Source organism: Canis lupus, chromosome 16 (assembly GCF_048164855.1).
Source record: "Canis lupus baileyi chromosome 16, mCanLup2.hap1, whole genome shotgun sequence".
Classification (NCBI taxonomy): Eukaryota; Metazoa; Chordata; class Mammalia; order Carnivora; family Canidae; genus Canis; species Canis lupus.
Genome location: NC_132853.1, coordinates 30,283,055 through 30,300,133, shown reverse-complemented (window position 1 = coordinate 30,300,133; position 17,079 = coordinate 30,283,055). Strand labels below are relative to the sequence as shown.

The following is a 17,079-nucleotide window of genomic DNA, read 5'->3' as shown; positions in this document are numbered from 1 at the left end:
TCTGATGAGAAACAGGCATTCACTGGGTTGTGGTTCATTTTTCTGCACTGGCCACTAGACTCCTTATGCCCTATCCTAATTATGAGGAGTACAAATGACAGTTAGAGAATCGTGTTAACTCAAGACTCACAGACTTTGGATATCAGCACATTATTCCAAATCACTCATGTTAGCCAGCAAATTGCAATCTTTTCTCTCTGTCCAAAGCTTTCATCAGCATTGCACTGGACCTTAGTTCTGCCACCAGTAATGGGGAATAAAATGTCCTAAAGGAGATGTCTGAAGAGAAGGAATAAACAAAGAACCTGATAGGTCAGTCTTAGAAGGAGCCAAAGCTTACACTTCATCAGAGAGAACAAAGGAGTGCACATTTTCCTCTGGCACATTTAATGTATAGTTTCTAAGAAGTCAGCTAGAAGTAATGGACTTCAGCCAATTCAATATCAGGCAACTGCTCCAACATATTTCCCTTCAGTACCTGATGAGCAGCAGTGTCTAAGAAATATCTAGGTGATACAAAAGGAGCAGAACCCCAGCCAACTCTGAATGCTGCATCACTATTCTCCTTTAATCTTGGGTTAAAAACACTACAAAATAATATTCTACCTTCTTTCCTTTTCTATCTCTAAATAAGAAAATAGAATTCTGACATGAAAAAAATAACAGTAGAATTCTTCTCTTTTAGTCCTCGAAACAGTGGCTATCCTTTTCATGTTTTCCCCCTCCTCCTCCCATAAAATTCTTTTTTCTTTTACCTTAAACAAACAAAACTGAACTTTTTATAAATTGAGATTGAGTTCAGTCTTATTTTTCCTTTATTTGAAAAGATTCTTTAGGTATTTTATATCTGTTACCTCTTGGTACTCTGATTCTCCTTAGGGTAAACAAGACTAGTCTTATAATCTCTATTTGGTAGATGTGGAAAGAAGTTTAGAAAACTGTGTAATATACCGTGATGTCTTAGCTAGCAGGCTGTGCAGCCAGAGCTAGAACCTACCACTTTTGAGTTCATGCTATTTTTTTAAATCAGAGAACTTCAGAGTGTTTTTGGTTTCGGTTTTATTGTTCTTGTAGTGTGTGTGTGTGTGTGTGTGTGTGTGTGTGTGTGTGTGTTTCCCCATATACACCAAGTGCAGAGTTTAGCTTTCTAGAAGCATAAAAACAAAAAACAATGAAACTGTTGCTACCTAGAAATTTACCTTCCAGTTAGCAAAGAGATGACACTACCCGAAGTGGAAAGCAAAGTCGTAGTTAAGTGCTGGAACCACTGTACAAACCAATGGTAGAACTTACCTGAGAGCTATCAGGGAAGAGCTCTGGGAATATGTGACAATCTACTCATCTGTGAAATCCAGAGCTCTGGTTTCACATCCACTGTCACAACAGGGGGTAGTGGGCTGTAGAGGGTGAGGGAAGGGTAGGGGGGCAATATTGAATGATCTGTGCTTCTAGGAAGTTCCTTCATTGAGTATGACTCTAACAAACTTTTATTACCTTCTACTAACTTGATTGCAGGAGTGGGTTTGATCTACTTATTGTCCCTCAAGCATGACAGCTTACCCACAATCTGCTTATGAGAGGGGCTTCCTGTGGATATAATATTTGGATTCCAGACACATGGAGCCACCTGCAGAAATTATTCCCTGAGTCTGCTAGAGGAAACCATAGTCAGGAGGGAAATTGGAGTAAAAAACTTAATGACCAAACCATGTTTTGCCCTAACAGTCAACACCAGGTTACAACAGTAGCTAGGCTATGGCAGTTAGTAGCTGAGAAGTCAGGAGATTGAAAGCAAGGGCTGATGCATGAAGTGGGTGAAATCAAGTTTAAGCAAACTGAAGACTATGGATCTTTCCTTTTTGTGGGAGGAGTTACATCCAAGCTGCCAGAGTTCTTTGAAGACATCAGGGAAAGCTGGACAGTTTTTATGAAGCTATTTGCCCTTCATATAATGCTCTTTCCCTCCTGTCCATGACTTTGATCCATAAATTTTCTGCAAGGCTCAGCTCTAAGCTTTTCTCCAACACAGAATTATTCCCAGCCACCCAGACAATAGGGATCTTGTTCAGTTTATCATATATTCAGACAGCTCCGTATTATCATTTCATTTGTCATATACAAAGTCTTTTCTACAAAAAAAATATAAGCTTATGAAGCAGAGGTGAGAATGTGATGCCTTTGGAAAGTCCCAAATGCTTTAGTTCAATAATCATTATCATTATAGCAAATACATGTCTGTCACTTAAACTATGTACGATGCTCCCTTTTAAGCATTTTTCACACATCTTATTTAGTCCTGTTATCTTATTTTACACATGAGGAAACTGAGTCCTAGAGAGTTTAACTGATATTTCCAAAGTTACCCCGGTTGAACCATTAAGATGTTGACCTCTGAAACCTTCCCAGAACAATTCTCATAGGCACTTTTTCTTGCCCAGCTGCCAAAGAAGTAGATGTTATATGGAATCTGAATACAGCACCTGGCTGGAGAGGGTTGCTTTTCTGATGATTCACACTTTTAAATAAAAATAATAAAGTCCTTGGCTGGACAGCTTCACTTCCCCAGTCCAGCTGGGATGTGGTCACTGTGGTTCCAAAACACACTTGGGTGATATTCCAGCTTGAATAGCATAATTTGCACATTCAGTTGTCAAAGTTCTGCACGGTGGTCTTGTGATCACACTCCTTGTCCAGTGCCTGCCAAAAGTTTGCTAATGCTTTGGCTCCCTGTCCTGCTCTTTGCTGGAAGCGGCATTGAGGAGAGTGGGATGCCTTCTTTAGTTGCAAACCTAAGCTAAAAAGGGCTAAGCAGGGTAAGTGACCTAAACCTAAGTCCTGATTCAGCCATTATTTACTGGGCACTTAGTATGCATCACAATATTTCCTGTATCTTATTACATTGAATCTTCCCAGTAGCCCTGGGGGGGTGAGTGTCACTATCTGAATTTACAGATGTGGCAGCAGATTCAGATGTGCAAAGTAACTTGTCAAAGGTCATTACTCATTGAGTAGAATGGAAGAGATCTATTTTCTGTGGATCTCCAGTGTCTGTGCTCTTGCTGCTACATTGAGGTACTTCTAGCTCACTTTGAGGTGAATAAAGTGAAGAATAGAGGGTGAGTATAATAAAGATGATACTAATAGCCATCACTACTAACATTTATTGAGTTCTCACTGTGGGGTAGGCACCATGGGAACACTTTACAAGCACCATTTCATTTCATCCTCATGACGATCCTATGAAGTAGACACCAGTATTTCCCCCACGTTACAGAGAAGGAGGAAGATGCTCAAGGATGTTAAATCATTAGTCCAGATTAAAAAATGATAGCACTAAGATTTGAGCCTAGGCATTTGTCTCTATAGCTTGTTATAATAGCTACACATAAATGTACAACATAGGAATAGTGGGTTGGATTCTGCCCCTGCCCAGGATTTTCACGAGAAAGTATGAGATGAGCACTCAAAAAAAAAAAAAAAAAAAAAAAATAGGGGCAGCCGGGTGGCTCAGCGGTTTAGTGCTGCCTTCAGCCCAGGGCCTGATCCTGGAGACCAGGATCGAGTCCCATGTCAGGCTCCCTGGATGGAGCCTACTTCTCCCTCTGCCTCTCTCTCTCTCTCTCTCTCTGTCTGTCTCTCACAAATAAATAAATAAAGTCTTTAAAAAAAAAATAGGTCAGACTGACAACATTGCCAATGGACTCCATTCAACCAAAGTTGCAATTAACAACTCTTACCTCCATGTTTTAAAGGTGGTTTAGGAAAATTGCAGACAGACCACGAGGCAAACAATGGAGATAATGAGGTGCGATCTTACCTGGCCTGCAGTTTCAGACGCCCAAGCCAGTTACCTGTGTCAGTAAGTTCTCACTCCACATTATTAGGAGTAAACTGGGAATGAGATGTAGATGCCTTGCCAAGGCTTTTGGGATCCACACCTCTGTCACTGAGATATGAGATGGACCTTTGGTTAGTAAGAGCTCTCAGACACCTCTTCTGGAAGAGAGTCAGTCATGTGTCCTTTGCAGCCATGGGAGTTATCACTTCTTTGGATGAGAGGAATAGGTAGCCACTGAATCTGGGAGCAGTAACTACTACCAGAGTGATTGAAAACAGAGTTATGCCTGGCAAGGGAGAAAGGGATTGAAAGAAGAGAAATGGCAGATTGAGGATTAGTTTTATATCCAGTTATTAATACACCAGACTAAAGGAGCAAGGTTACTTCGTGTGTCTGTATTACTTGTTATGCTGCTTTCCTTTCCCCTTCATTAAAAATAAAAGACATGGGGCACAAGGGTGGCACAATTGGTTAAATGTTCAACTCTTGATCTCAGCTCAGGTCTTAAACTCAGGGTTGTGAGTTCAAGCCCTGCTTGGGCTCCATGCTGGCCAAGGAGACTGCTTAAAAATAAATTAAACAAATAAATAATAAATACACATTATCTAAACAATAATAAAACAACAACAGAAGAATATTGATATTCTGCTTTATGTCTTTCTATTCCTTGTTAGTCTTTCCACATATATCGTCCATTTTTATGTGACTGTAATGGTAGAAGAGAGTGTTTCTCCATGTTGTCCCATATTTCTTAAAAACAGTTATCAGAAGCTAACTCAGTGGGTGCAGGACAAAAGCCTATTTTCCTGTCTTCTTTTCATTGATATCCTGATATTTTTATCTCCATTCTAGAGTGTGAGCAGATTCGCAACTTTTCTAGAGGATGAAGGCCTGAAAATCAAGGGAAATGTTAAGTTGTTTGCCCTGCCATGGAGTTATGGGTCCCATTAAAAGTAAAACAGCTGTTAGGTAGGAGAAGAGGGGAGAAGGGAAAAAGGCTCAAAACCATTCATTAAAGTGAGTTTTTATTCTAGTTATTTTCAAGTTAGGAAATCTGAAAGCAAAGAAATGCACTAATGAGCTGACAAACAGCTCTGTGGAAGCTTGGCGGTGGCCCAGCAACTGCTCACGGGGGAGGACAGCTCTGGCGATGCCAGCAGCCATGCCAAGGCTGGGTGAGGCCAGGGGGAGAGAAATGCCTTGCATACCTTTGGACCTGTTCAGTCCATTGACTCAGGAAATAGGCCTGTGTCACTCGGCTGGTAGCATCATTACTTTGGGGTGGGAGGCCAAGGGTTCAAGTCCCACATGAGAAAGTTGGCAACTTCCCAAAGCCAATGCTTGTGTTGTCATGGAAGGAGGCTGGTGGCCTGCACTGGAAAAGAGAGCTCTCTCTCCTTGGTTCTTCCAGGGAAATGGGGATCCGAAGAGCAAGGGTGGCAACACACCACGCAGCTGAGTTTGCCCCACAAGCTTTGAAGAACTCCAGTACGGAACTGACAGGACCATTACCCAGTTGCAGGCCCTTCCCAGAGGAGAGGAAAGAATGAGTTCTCTGCCCGTGGTGCACCATCTCTTGAACTCCACCCTCAGCCCAGTCTTTGTTCCAGCTACAAGAAAGGTAGAGACCAAGAACAGCAAGAAATGGTGACAGGTCTTTATTGTCAGAGTGAGGAAGCAGCGGTCCCTGGTTAGTGAGGAACCCAAACGTGGAATGCACGTCCACACTCCTGTAGAAAAATCTCTTGATGAACGTTTCTTTAAAGTACTCACATGCCATGTTGCTTGGCAGTTTAATGTGACCTATGAAAGCAGTTTGTCATTTAGAATATTTCAGTTAATTTAAAAGTTTAAAAAGGATCACCTTTAAAAATGCTTGGAATTATGTATGTTAAATATACCTGACCGATTTGCTTTTTAGTAAATATTGAAAATCAGGGGAATAAACAAACAAAGAAAAAATGGTGGCAGAGAGGGGCCAGCCACTTCAGTGAAGGTGAGGGTGGTGATGGCTCTTTTTCAATACAGTAAGCTTACTCCAATAAAAGGTAAATCATGTAGCATGAAATATACTTTCTTCTTCTGTCTTCTTCTTCCATGATCGCTTGCATGGCCTGGAAAATAGGTTTGTTCATCTGTTCATGGAGCAATATTTTAGCTTACAAGTCACTACAGGACTAGTTCTGGTTGATCTACTTTGTGCACAGCCCTGATGCCAGAGCCCTTTGCCCCAGGAACATGGGAAGCTAAATGGGGTTGGGGATAGTGCTCTTCTAGAAGTTGTCTTTAGAATGGAGAGGCCTCAAGTAACAGGAGCTACCTCTCAGCCTGACATAAAATCACCCTTCTCTCTTTTCCCCTTTAAATAAAATACCTTGCTTGTGATCAGCTGTGAGGGGGTAGTGAGTTGCACAGGGACTCCACTGAGAGGCCCAAGACTGATATTTCTGTGGCCAGGACATCTTTTGCTGTGCTCTCATGGGTTTCATTTCTGTTCATTTATCAGAAGCTCTCTTCTCCTCTAAGGCCTTCTCTCCTACCCCCTGAACCTAAACATGCACCAAGAGAGATTGTGATGGTCCCTGGAAAAGGAAAATCCTCCAAAGGTGGAAGAAAGTAAGCAGTTTTGGATCTTCGTTAGCATTCTGTGGCACCTGTCTTTAGTTTCCTAACTGGTATTAATGTCTTTCTTCTTTTTGTGAGGGCAAGTGTTGTTTGTTTGTTTGTTTTATTGTAACAGCTTTAAAGGTATCATTCAAATACCATACAATTTGCCCATTTAAAGTGTACAGTTCACAGGTTTTTAGTATATTCCCAGATTTGGGCAACCCTTGCACAATTAATTTTTTCAGTACCTCTAGAAAGAAACCCCACATCCTTTAAGCCAGCTTTCCCCAAGGCCCCTTCCTCCCAGCTCTGGGAAACCAGGAGTGTACTTTTTGCCTCTCTGAGTTTGCCTATCCAGAACATTACATATAAATGGAATCAAAGATCTAGTTAAGCATCCTGCTGTTCTTCCACAGAGGCTGGCAAAGACCTTCTACCTAGTATGACTTTGAGTAAAGTTAAATTGTTACTTATATTAGGTATATTAGATTACCTGGTCCTAGGATCAGTATAACCCATGAAGTAGGAAACTGGATAGTCCTGGATGAAAAGCCTCAAATGTCATTACCCAGAGTGTGCTGATGGTCTGGATATTATCAGACGGAAGGACAACCTATGATTCATAGCTTCCCCTAGGTCAGATTGCACAGACATGGTCTCCTGCACTCCCAGTCTGTTCAACGATATCACTCGGACACCATAAACTCAACAATTCAGAAATCGATTCCTTAGAAGACTGGAGTTCTCTCATGAGTTGGCACACCACACTGTGTGTTAACAGGCAATAACACTAAAATGCACTAAAGACCATGTAATTTATTCCCAACATGCTGTTATTCTTTCCAAAACATTAGCTTTGGAGCAGAACGTTTGCTAAATGTTGTCTTTATTTCCAAAGCTTGGGGTAAAGATCGTATGCACCCAATGGCGGAGAGATAATTGGCCACTTTACAGTTTCAACCTCAAATGAACTCCCCTGTCTAAGTAAATTTCCTGGTAAAAGATCCCATTTTAATAGAATGTGAAAGCTGCAAGAGGGATGGAGCTTACAGATCGCAGTATGGTCTGTTAGATAAATGACCAGGGGTAATATATCTTAAAACCACATTTTGTAGACAGTTAACAGAAAGCCCAGAAAAAAAAAAATACCCCATGCTTCAGCATTCATGCCTAAATGAAAATAACATGTGTGCCTTTAGCCCAAGATGTGCCAGGGCTTGAGGGGAATTTGGCAAGGAATAATATCAAGAGCCTTTTGGGAGCTGTTTGGCATTGTCATCTTGGGCCTGACCTCACAGTTTTCTCTTAGAGGAGAAAGTAAAAGGTGGCACATTAAAGCTTTGCTCTCAGAGTTGCCACAGAGAGCCCCCCTAAACACCTTGTAGCTGGCATCTTTTCCCTGAGATGACTTGAGTCAGAAATAAAATTCTCATTTTGTTTAGAAGCTGAAGAAATGGACGGCTTGTACCATTTAATCTGAAAGTATTCTCTGGCTCTGACAGTGGATCCCTAGGTATTGAGAAGTGCCTAAGAACACGAGAGTGATCTTGTTCTGTTCTTAAAGTGAGAACCTTTATATCCTCCTCTATTATCCTCTTTTCTGAGGTCTTCCTCTTGGTGATCTGGTGACTGTGAGTTGCATTTTGCAAAGTGGGAAGGTGGTTTTACTGTTTTAGGTTCAAATTTCATAGGCCTGAACCCTTGTTTTAAGAATCAGATTCTCCATAATAGAAGAGAACAAAAAGTCCCAAATATTCATTTATTTGGGTTGGTTTACCGAGAGATGCTTTAAACCTTCTACCAGAGATGGCATCTGTTTATAGGGGCTCATCCTTAAGATTCAGTTAGTTATTTGAAAAAACTTAGGGCCAGGAACTCTACTGGGAGACAGAAGAGAACTAACCATGGCCCCACCTTGAAGGTGCTCATGGTTTACTGGTAATTTGTTGAGGGGGAGAGAGCAAAAGTGGTGAGTCTATAGCAAAGGTATGTATGGGATATAACAAAACACAGTCTGGTGTGGATCAGAAGGAATTCCCAGGGAAAGTGATTCTTGTATTGGGTCTTGAAGTATGAATAGAAATTAGTCAGGCATCTAAAAGTTGGCAGTTGAGTAGAAGAGAGTGTTTTTGAGGCAGAGATAACAGCATATGGAAGGTACAGCAGTAGAGATAGCATGATGTGGTTCAGCGTGTCTTGGATGGGTGGGCATATGTTTTTGCAAGATAAGTCTGGACAAGTTGGCACACAGGAGCAACAGAAGCCTTGTATTTGGAATGAGGTGTACCACTTTCCTAGTTCCTAGCTATTCCAATATGGCAACTAATGCCCTGAGTTTTGTCTTAGCCATTACAACTAGATGCATGTTCCTCTCTTTTGCTCCACCCAGACAGAAATGTCATCAAATTCTGGCTCTGCCACTTACTATGTATGTAACCTCAGACAAATTGGCCGGCCACATGGAGCCTCAGCTTTCTGTTCTGTAAAATGGGACCAAAGTAAAAACAACATGATGGAGTTATTATTAATAATAGGATCAAACGAGCTCAATACTTGGCATTAAAAAGTTCTCATGATATATTCATGGAATCAAACTGGTATGGAATAAAAGCGAAATTCTACTGCCTGGAAAACAGCCTTTAGCTTTCCAAATACCATTGGCTGCCAAAGTAGTCTAGGACACCTGTAACGAGGTAGACAGGGATCTGAACCCTGAAGAAGAGTGACAGGAAGCCAGTCACCTAGAATCAGAATGCAGTGGGCCAGCAAAGCAGGCCAAAGTGGAAGGGAAGCAACTTGTGCCAGAACAACAAGGGCACCTATCTAGGTCACGAGTGCAGACAGGAGGGAGGAGGTGGCAGATGCTTGCTCATAGAGCACTTCGGGGAATGGATGCACAGCAGCCTATGGTTTCCGCTTCCCTGATGTCATCCTGGTGTCCTACCAGGCTCTGGAAAGAAATCAAAAGAGGGAAAGAAGAGAGGAAAAAAGGGAAAGGAGAGAACAGCTGCATTTTTGTGCAATAACAATAACAACCTTTATGATAAAAACATTCAACAAACTAGAATAGGAGACTTCCTCAACCTGAAAGAGAGCATCCATGAACAACCCATAGTGAACATCATTCTTAATGATGAAGGGCTAAAAGCTTTTCCTCTAAGATCCAGCCTAAGACAAGTTTGTCTGCTCTTGCTGCCTCTATTGAGAAAATGTACTGGAGGTTCTGGTCAGGGCAGTTAGGTAAGAAAAAGAAATAGAGGGCATCCAGTTTGGAAAGGAAGACATAAAACTGTCTTTATTTGCAGGTGATGTGATCTTATTTATGGAAAAACAATCTTGAAACAGAAGGAAAAGGTTGGAAGATTCATAGTTTCTGATTTCAAAACTTACTACAAATCAACATTGATCCAAGACAGTGTGGTACTGGCATGAGATTAACATGTAGATCAGTGGATTAGTATCAAGAATCAGAAATAAAACTCATTTATGATCAACTTATTTTCCATAAGTAGTACCAAAAAATTCAATGGGGGAGGTATGACCTTATCAACAAATGGTGCTGGAACAACTGGCTATCCACATACAAAAGAATGAAGTTGGACTACTCCAGTGTCACAACATATATAAAAATTATTTCAAAATAGATCCAAGACTTAAATGTAGGAGCTAAAACTATACAATGCTTAGAAGACAATATAGGGAAAATCTTCATAACGTTGCATTTGACATCAGAAGCATAAGCAAAAAAAGGAAAAATAGATAAACTAGACTTCATCAAAACAATACATTTTCTGCTTCAAAGGACACCATCAAGAAAGTGAAAAGATAACCCATAGAATGGGAAGGAGTGTTTGCAAGTCATATATATGATAGGAGATTATATCTAAAAAATATAAAGAATATCTCCAACTCACTAATAAAAATACATAAAAACCAATTAAAAATAGAAATTGATCTGAATAGACATTTACCCAGAAAGATATACAAATATCCAATTAGCACATAAAAGAAGCTGAACATCATTAGCCATTGGGAAAATGCAAATCGAAACCACAGTGAAGTACCACCTGATGACCACTAGAATGGCTATAATGAAAAAGAGGATTACAAGTATTGGTAGGATGGAAAGAAATCCGATCTTCATATCCTGTCAAGGGACTTTAAAATGGTGCATCCTCTGGGAAACGAACTAGTGGTGGTAGAAGGGGAGGAGGACGGGGGGTGGGAGTGAATGGGTGACGGGCACTGGGGGTTATTCTGTATGTTGGTAAGTTGAACACCAATAAAAAATAAATTAAAAAAAAAAAAAGAAGCATGTGGCCTGAAGGTTCACATCTTTGGAGAAACAGGAAAAAATAAAGAAATAAAAAAATAAAGTAAAATAAAATAAAATAAATAATAAAATAAAATAAAATAAAATAAAATAAAATAAAATAAAATGGTGCATCCACTTTGGGAACATCTGTAGTTCCTCAAAAGGTTAAACATGGAGTTAACATTACCATAAGATCTCCCCAAGAGGGAGAGGTATGAAGGTATGAAGGTTCACAAGAGGTTCACATACCAAGAGGTATGAAGGTTCACACATATCTTGTACATGAATGTTGATAGCAGCATTATTCATAATAACCAAATAAAGGAAACAATCCACATTTTTGATAAGTGATGAATGAATAATTAAAATATGGTATATCGACACAATGGAATAATAATATTAAACAATAAAAAGAGATGAAGAGATCCACACAGTGGCATCATGGCATATATTCAACAATAAAGTGAAGTGAACTATAGGTGCTACAGCATGGACGAACCTGGAAAACATTATGTTAAGTAACAGAAGTCAGTCACAAAGGATAATGTATTATATCATTCCATTTGTATGAAATGTCCAGAACAGGAAAATCCATAGGGAAAAGAAGAGATGAGCGGTTGCCTAGGTTTAGGGGAACTGTGAATGACTTCTAATGGAATGGAGTTTACTTTTGTGGTGATAAAACGTTCTAACGTTGACTTTGGTGATGGTCGTGTAACTTTGTGAATATATGAAAAGTTATTGAAGTGTATACTTTCAATGCATAAATTGTGCGGTATGTGAATTCTATCTCAATATAAGTATTATAAAAATGAAAAATAACAAAACAAATAGCTGTCCTGAGTACTTTCCAATGCCAGGCACTGTGCTAAGCTTTATAAATTTACCTAAGTGTTATAATAAAAATGCAAGAAAGGTTTTATAATCTTTATTTACAGCAGGAAAACACGAGTTCAGAGATATTAGGGAACCTGCCCAAGGACACAAAACTAGTAAGTGGTTTATTAGGAGTTAGGACTTGGACACATTTTTGTCTTACTTTGAGATTCAGGGCCATATGAAAAGGTCTTAGGTGGATCTTGCAGGCTTTCTTGTGTTCCAAGTCCAGTGTTCACCATATGACCACCACCAACAGCAGGAGTTGGAGAAATCTCTGCTTCTGCGTTTGTCACCGTGAACTGTGGTAAGGCGTTGGCCCCGGGTGCTACTGAATATGGGTTGGAGAGAATCTATCCTTAGTTGTGTTCTCTGTCCTTGCAAGGGTACATTTGTCCTAGAGACTCCCTTAGTTCCCCCTCAGAGGTGTCACAGCTGTAATTCTGGGAGTGAGACTCTTGACCCTCCACCGCCAGCACCTGATTTTATAGATTGTGTCTTGTGTTTGAAATGGAGCCCTGTTGCCCTTGGCTCTGTCTGCTTCCTAGTTCCAAGAAATAAAACGTGAGAAGGAAGGTGTTAGGCCCACGAAGACAAAGACATCTAATAGGCTTACTAAGGAAAATTTGGATGAGTTTTGGGAAAATGACTCTGAAGTAGATGGATTACATTTTCTGTTTGGGCTCAGTAATTAAGGGAGAAGGGGGACCAAAGCCAGATGTCCTTGGGAATCTTGTCAAATTCCAAATGTTGGAACACATTTCAGGATATTTGACTGAGTTTGGCAGACTCTACACCTTGACTGTGCCCTTTCTTCTTGGACAAAGGTGACTGAAAAACTTGTAAGGATCCAAGTCCCAAAGAAGCCACGGGCATGATTACCCTTTTATGGGAAGTAGCACAATGGCACCCCTTGTCAATGGAAATATTTCCTGAGGGTATTAACCATGAGCATGGCTATGCTAGCAGGTTTTTTAGAAAGAGAGTGAAAATCACTGAGGTAACAACTCAGGTCCTAAAGGGAAACAGCATATCCTTTCATTCTGCTGTTTGTGATCAAGAGCAGAAGCTGGAAGGGGAAATGTGCTCTGTGACCGTTCACAGCCCCTAGTCCTGTGCATTCTGAAGTATTCCCAGGAATATTGTGGCCTCACTCTCATCTTTTGACTTTTCCACTGGATTCTTTAGAGTCAGAGGAGAGCCATGTGGAATGAGCACAATCAGAGAGCACTTCTTTGGTTGTTGGTAAACCCAACATGATAGGTTGGAAGGAAGAGGAAGGTGCAGATGAAGTCCTGGGAACAGCTGAGCCCTTGTTGAAACACCGAAATGGGGATAAGGCTGTGGATAAGCGAATGTAATGTTTCCATAGTAGTTTTTCTCATAGTCCCTGAAATAATTTGTTGATTCACAATATTTACTACTTACTCTATGCACTAGAAAGACAGTAGTAAATAAAACAGTTGAAATTCCCTGCTCTCCTGGATTTCACGTCCTAATGGATAAGATACCATAGTGTTTGTGAAATATAATGTTAAATTACCAAAGTTTAAAAGTCAGTTGCAGAGTTGGACAGAGAGGGATAATTTAATTTTCCTTCCCATAAATAGCTATGATACCCCACTGGATATTTTACCCTAGTACTACAAATATTTATTCCGTTTTCATCATAAATTTTAACATTGATTTTCAGTATTATCTCAGATAGAAAATGTTGTCTTTACATTAATGTGACGAATTATGCCCAATGTTAAATTTTGTAAAAGGAACAAGCAACAAAACTGTCCTTTAAAATGCCCCTCCCCACTATGTGACTAAAACATAGAGACTGGGAAATTTTTACAATATGGAGCTAAGGCTTTCTGCATAAATACTGCTTTTTTTCTGGTTGCCTTCTAATCACCAGATATTTTTTATTCACTGAGGAAGCAAAATTTGAAAGTAAAAATATAAATGAGCTCATGAGAGAAGTCACCGGTAGCCTTGGATTTTTGCTTCAAGACAAAAGGATGGTTTCCAGTCTCCCCTTCCTTCCATTTCTGCACTTCACTGTCATATTTTAATTCGTTGTGGTCAGAATTGCTATTTTTTAGTGGATTCCAATTCTGGCAGTTATCAAGTTAGCTCCTGTATGGTAGCCGTTGTGGACATGTTGATCCAGCTGGTCACAGCTGGTTCTGCTGATGCTCCCCAACCTCAAGCTCAGCTCCGTGAGCTATTCCTGATGGAAATGGATGATACAGCATGCCCCCCCTCCCAGGCTGGTATTATGTTATGCTCAGACTGAAGATTCAATGACTCCAGGTGACTGAGGGCCTCCCACACTGCTCTTTACTAATTACATCTGAGATCTACTGGCAATATTAATGGCCACAAGGAATCAGGTAAGTCTGGAGTATAGCCCCCTTCACTAACTTATTTCTCTATATTCATTCACTCAGTCCACATACTAGAACTACAGTTTTGATGCCCTTTCCTTAGTCCAGTCAGTTTAGTTGTGTAGTTCACTAGTCCAGATTCTGGAGACCCTAGCTCTAGTGACCCCATTATTTAGATCTGGTTCTCTTGCTTTGAATAAGACCCCAGAGAGTGTGCCCACTGACATTTAGACCTGTCAGTATCCACCAGTCTACTTCTGGCCTTTGCTGACTAGATGCAACTTGCTGGTACAGCCATTTTGAAAATGACGATGGAGGCAAGTATAGCCCCATGGACACTTGGGCATGATGGGACCTCCAGTAGCTCTGGAGCTATCCCTTGTCTCATCTCAGTGTGCATGTGTCAGGCTAGCTCCTGCTCCATTCCCAGCTCACCTGACAGTCCTATAAAGCATCAGTACAAGTTCCTAAGGTCCAAGTTTCAAGCTGCAATAATCTATACTGGGAGTTACTTCATGGTAGAGAGGGAAGCTTTTGGTGTCAACATTTACGAGCTGTTAGACATTCTCAATGTCATTTGGTCCCTGATTGTAGAGATAGGCAGATCTGGATTTTGTCTTTATGCCAATTCCCTGAAGGAAGTCAAAGTGTTGGAGCTAGGAATGCTGTGAAAATTCTCAGACTAACTCAAGGCCCCATTAAATTCCCTCTGGGGTTCATCCTGACATCTGCTGCTCCAGATTCCTGTTGTACTGAAAGTAATACTTGATTTCCTATTACTGCCAGCCCATGATCAGTATTTCTACATTGTCTTTCATTCCTCTCTAATGCTTCCTTGGGAAAAAAATCTCACTTTGGGTGTACAATTGAATTTGGAAGTGAGAGAGAGAGGCATCTGGGAGAGAAAGTGCAAAACAATTGAACAAGATGCTTGCTTAGAGAACAAGATGGTGTTTACCTCAGGAAAGCGGGCTACCTTCTCACAAGTACATACATTTTTTAGTGTCCTTTTTTTTTTCTTGTTTAAGAAAAAGAAAAATTTGTCCAAGTTGATGACTCTAGTCAAGTACACAGAGTATTAGATACTTACCTTTTCATCCATGTGGAGGGCAGGGTTAAATGTGAGCTCTCAGAGTCCAGTGAGAATCCTGTTGCCTGTAACTTGCGGAATGACCATTCCCTTCTTTGACAAATTCTCTGGTTTTCTTAAATCATTGCAAAATAAGGATGAGCCAAGCTTAAGGCTGCTTTTATTTCCTGCTGAGATTATGAGCGCTAGTTATAGAAAAGGAAGAGGAAAAAACAAAGGTGAAATGGTTTGATGAGGTCATAGAGAATTAAGTGTTAGATGTTACTGCCATCTAGTGATGATTTAACACCTGGCTGCCAGGGGAAGGTGAAGATTTCTCTTTGTGCTATAAAGACAGTGGCATTACCTTGTAGCCTAATACAACCTCACAGGTTCTGGGACTGAGGTAACATGGCAAGCTGGTATAGTAAGGTGGTAGTAAAATAAATAAATAAATAAATAAATAAATAAATAAATAAATAAATAAATAAATAAAATTTAAATCTACTCTTTACAAACTGTGAAAACAATGCATTTCTTCTTATTAAATCCTAAAATTTTGTGCCTACAATATTTCTGCTTTTGTTTATGAAATTTCTTTGAAAACATGAAAATGGGCTTTAAAAAATATATGACACCACCTTTTCTAACACATGTTCACACAATCTCAGAGACCACGTTTTATTCCACCTCTCCCTGTGTTTGTCCACAAGCCTTGTCTCTTCACAGAGCATCACTTAAAATTGCCGACCTAGTTCTTATCTCTCTGCTGCACTCATAGGGTACCAGGATGGTGGTGAGGAAGGAAGAAGAGAAATACCATAATTGATTCCCTACCTTGTACGAGGTGCTTTACAGTCATGGTGGCCCTACTATAACCCCATAAGGTGGGATCATCGCAATGTGAAAGAGGAGGAAACTGAGCTTCAGAAAGGAGAGGCAACTGGCCAGAGGTCACACAGTTGGCCACACACAGCAGAGGTGGAATTTGAACCCAGTGTGTCTGGTCTCATAGTCTGAGGAGCTTTTTGTGGCTTGGTAAGCACAGAGATAACAGTGTCAATGGGGTCACTGGATGTGGAGTAGGTGGAAGGTGCTCTCTCTGCTCAAGAGGGGAATGAGTCCAAGGATAGCTTCACAAGGCCTCCTGTGGCACATGGACAGATGCCAAGAAAGACAGATGTAGGTGAGTGTAAAGGGTTGGCAGTTGTAGATGCATAAACAAGCCCATACCTAGAGCAGATCTTCCAGAAACAGTGACTCTGGGAGACTTATTTCATTTCCTTCCACTCCCCCATCTTAAAAAGTTGAATGTCTCATGAAGATGAAGGTTACCAACCCTCTGCAGAGATTAAAATGGCAAGAAAAACAAAGATGATCTAAGCATAGCATTAGCCATCTGTTTGGCATATAGAGGGCAAACACTGATTTTGCTGGACAGGATATAGCATAGGACTTAAGTGACACTAGGTAGATGTTTGTTAAAAAGCAGATCTTATAGGACCCCTCTGATGCTATCTAAGCACAATGGGGTCGTTCTTCATGGAGACTGATTTTTATGCCAGGAAATTTGAGGATAGAAGTGAGTATGCACTCTTTTTTTATTTCTCACTTGGAAATTTTGAAGGCAGGAGACCTTTTGGAGCAGGCTGTGATAGTAGGCAGTCACAGAAAATTAGTGTATTATACAATTGGTGTATTAGATTTTTTATACAACTCATTAGGGAGACAGACAGGTAGGAGTTTCCTATGGAAGAAAGGAACTGGTAGCTGGACTTGGACCATTTTGCTAGTACAGAGTCTGTGTTAGAGTCCTAGAGCTGCTGTAACAATTTACCACAAACTAGATGGCCTAAAACAATAGAAATTTATTGTGTCATACTTCTGGAGGCTAACCATCCAAAATCGAGATGTCAGAAAGGCAGCTATGCTCCCCGTGAAATTTCTAGGGAAGGATCCTTCCTTGCCCGTCCCAGCTTTTGGTAGCCCAACATGT

General features: G+C 40.5%; 1 protein-coding gene and 1 long non-coding RNA gene across 3 annotated transcripts in view; one reads left to right on the top strand and one right to left on the bottom strand.

The window, feature by feature from the left end:
• LOC140606472 (phosphatidylcholine transfer protein-like) overlaps positions 1-5,906 on the top strand; it is a 51,789-nt gene extending 45,883 nt beyond the window's left edge. Inside the window, exons 9-10 of the transcript XR_012008795.1 lie at positions 3,753-3,859; positions 4,691-5,906. The gene's annotated coding sequence lies outside the window, so the exon portion shown is untranslated. The remainder of the gene's footprint in view (positions 1-3,752; positions 3,860-4,690) is intronic.
• A 5,826-nt stretch (positions 5,907-11,732) lies between these two features.
• Positions 11,733-16,423, bottom strand: LOC140606478 (uncharacterized). Of its 2 annotated transcripts, none has more exons than XR_012008807.1 (2): positions 16,317-16,423; positions 11,733-12,180 (listed from the first exon to the last, which is right to left on the bottom strand). It is a non-coding gene; the product is annotated as an uncharacterized lncRNA (long non-coding RNA). The 2 variants fall into 2 exon arrangements; XR_012008808.1 differs by lacking the exon at positions 16,317-16,423 and adding an exon at positions 15,105-15,292.
• Between the last annotated feature and the right edge of the window lie 656 nt (positions 16,424-17,079).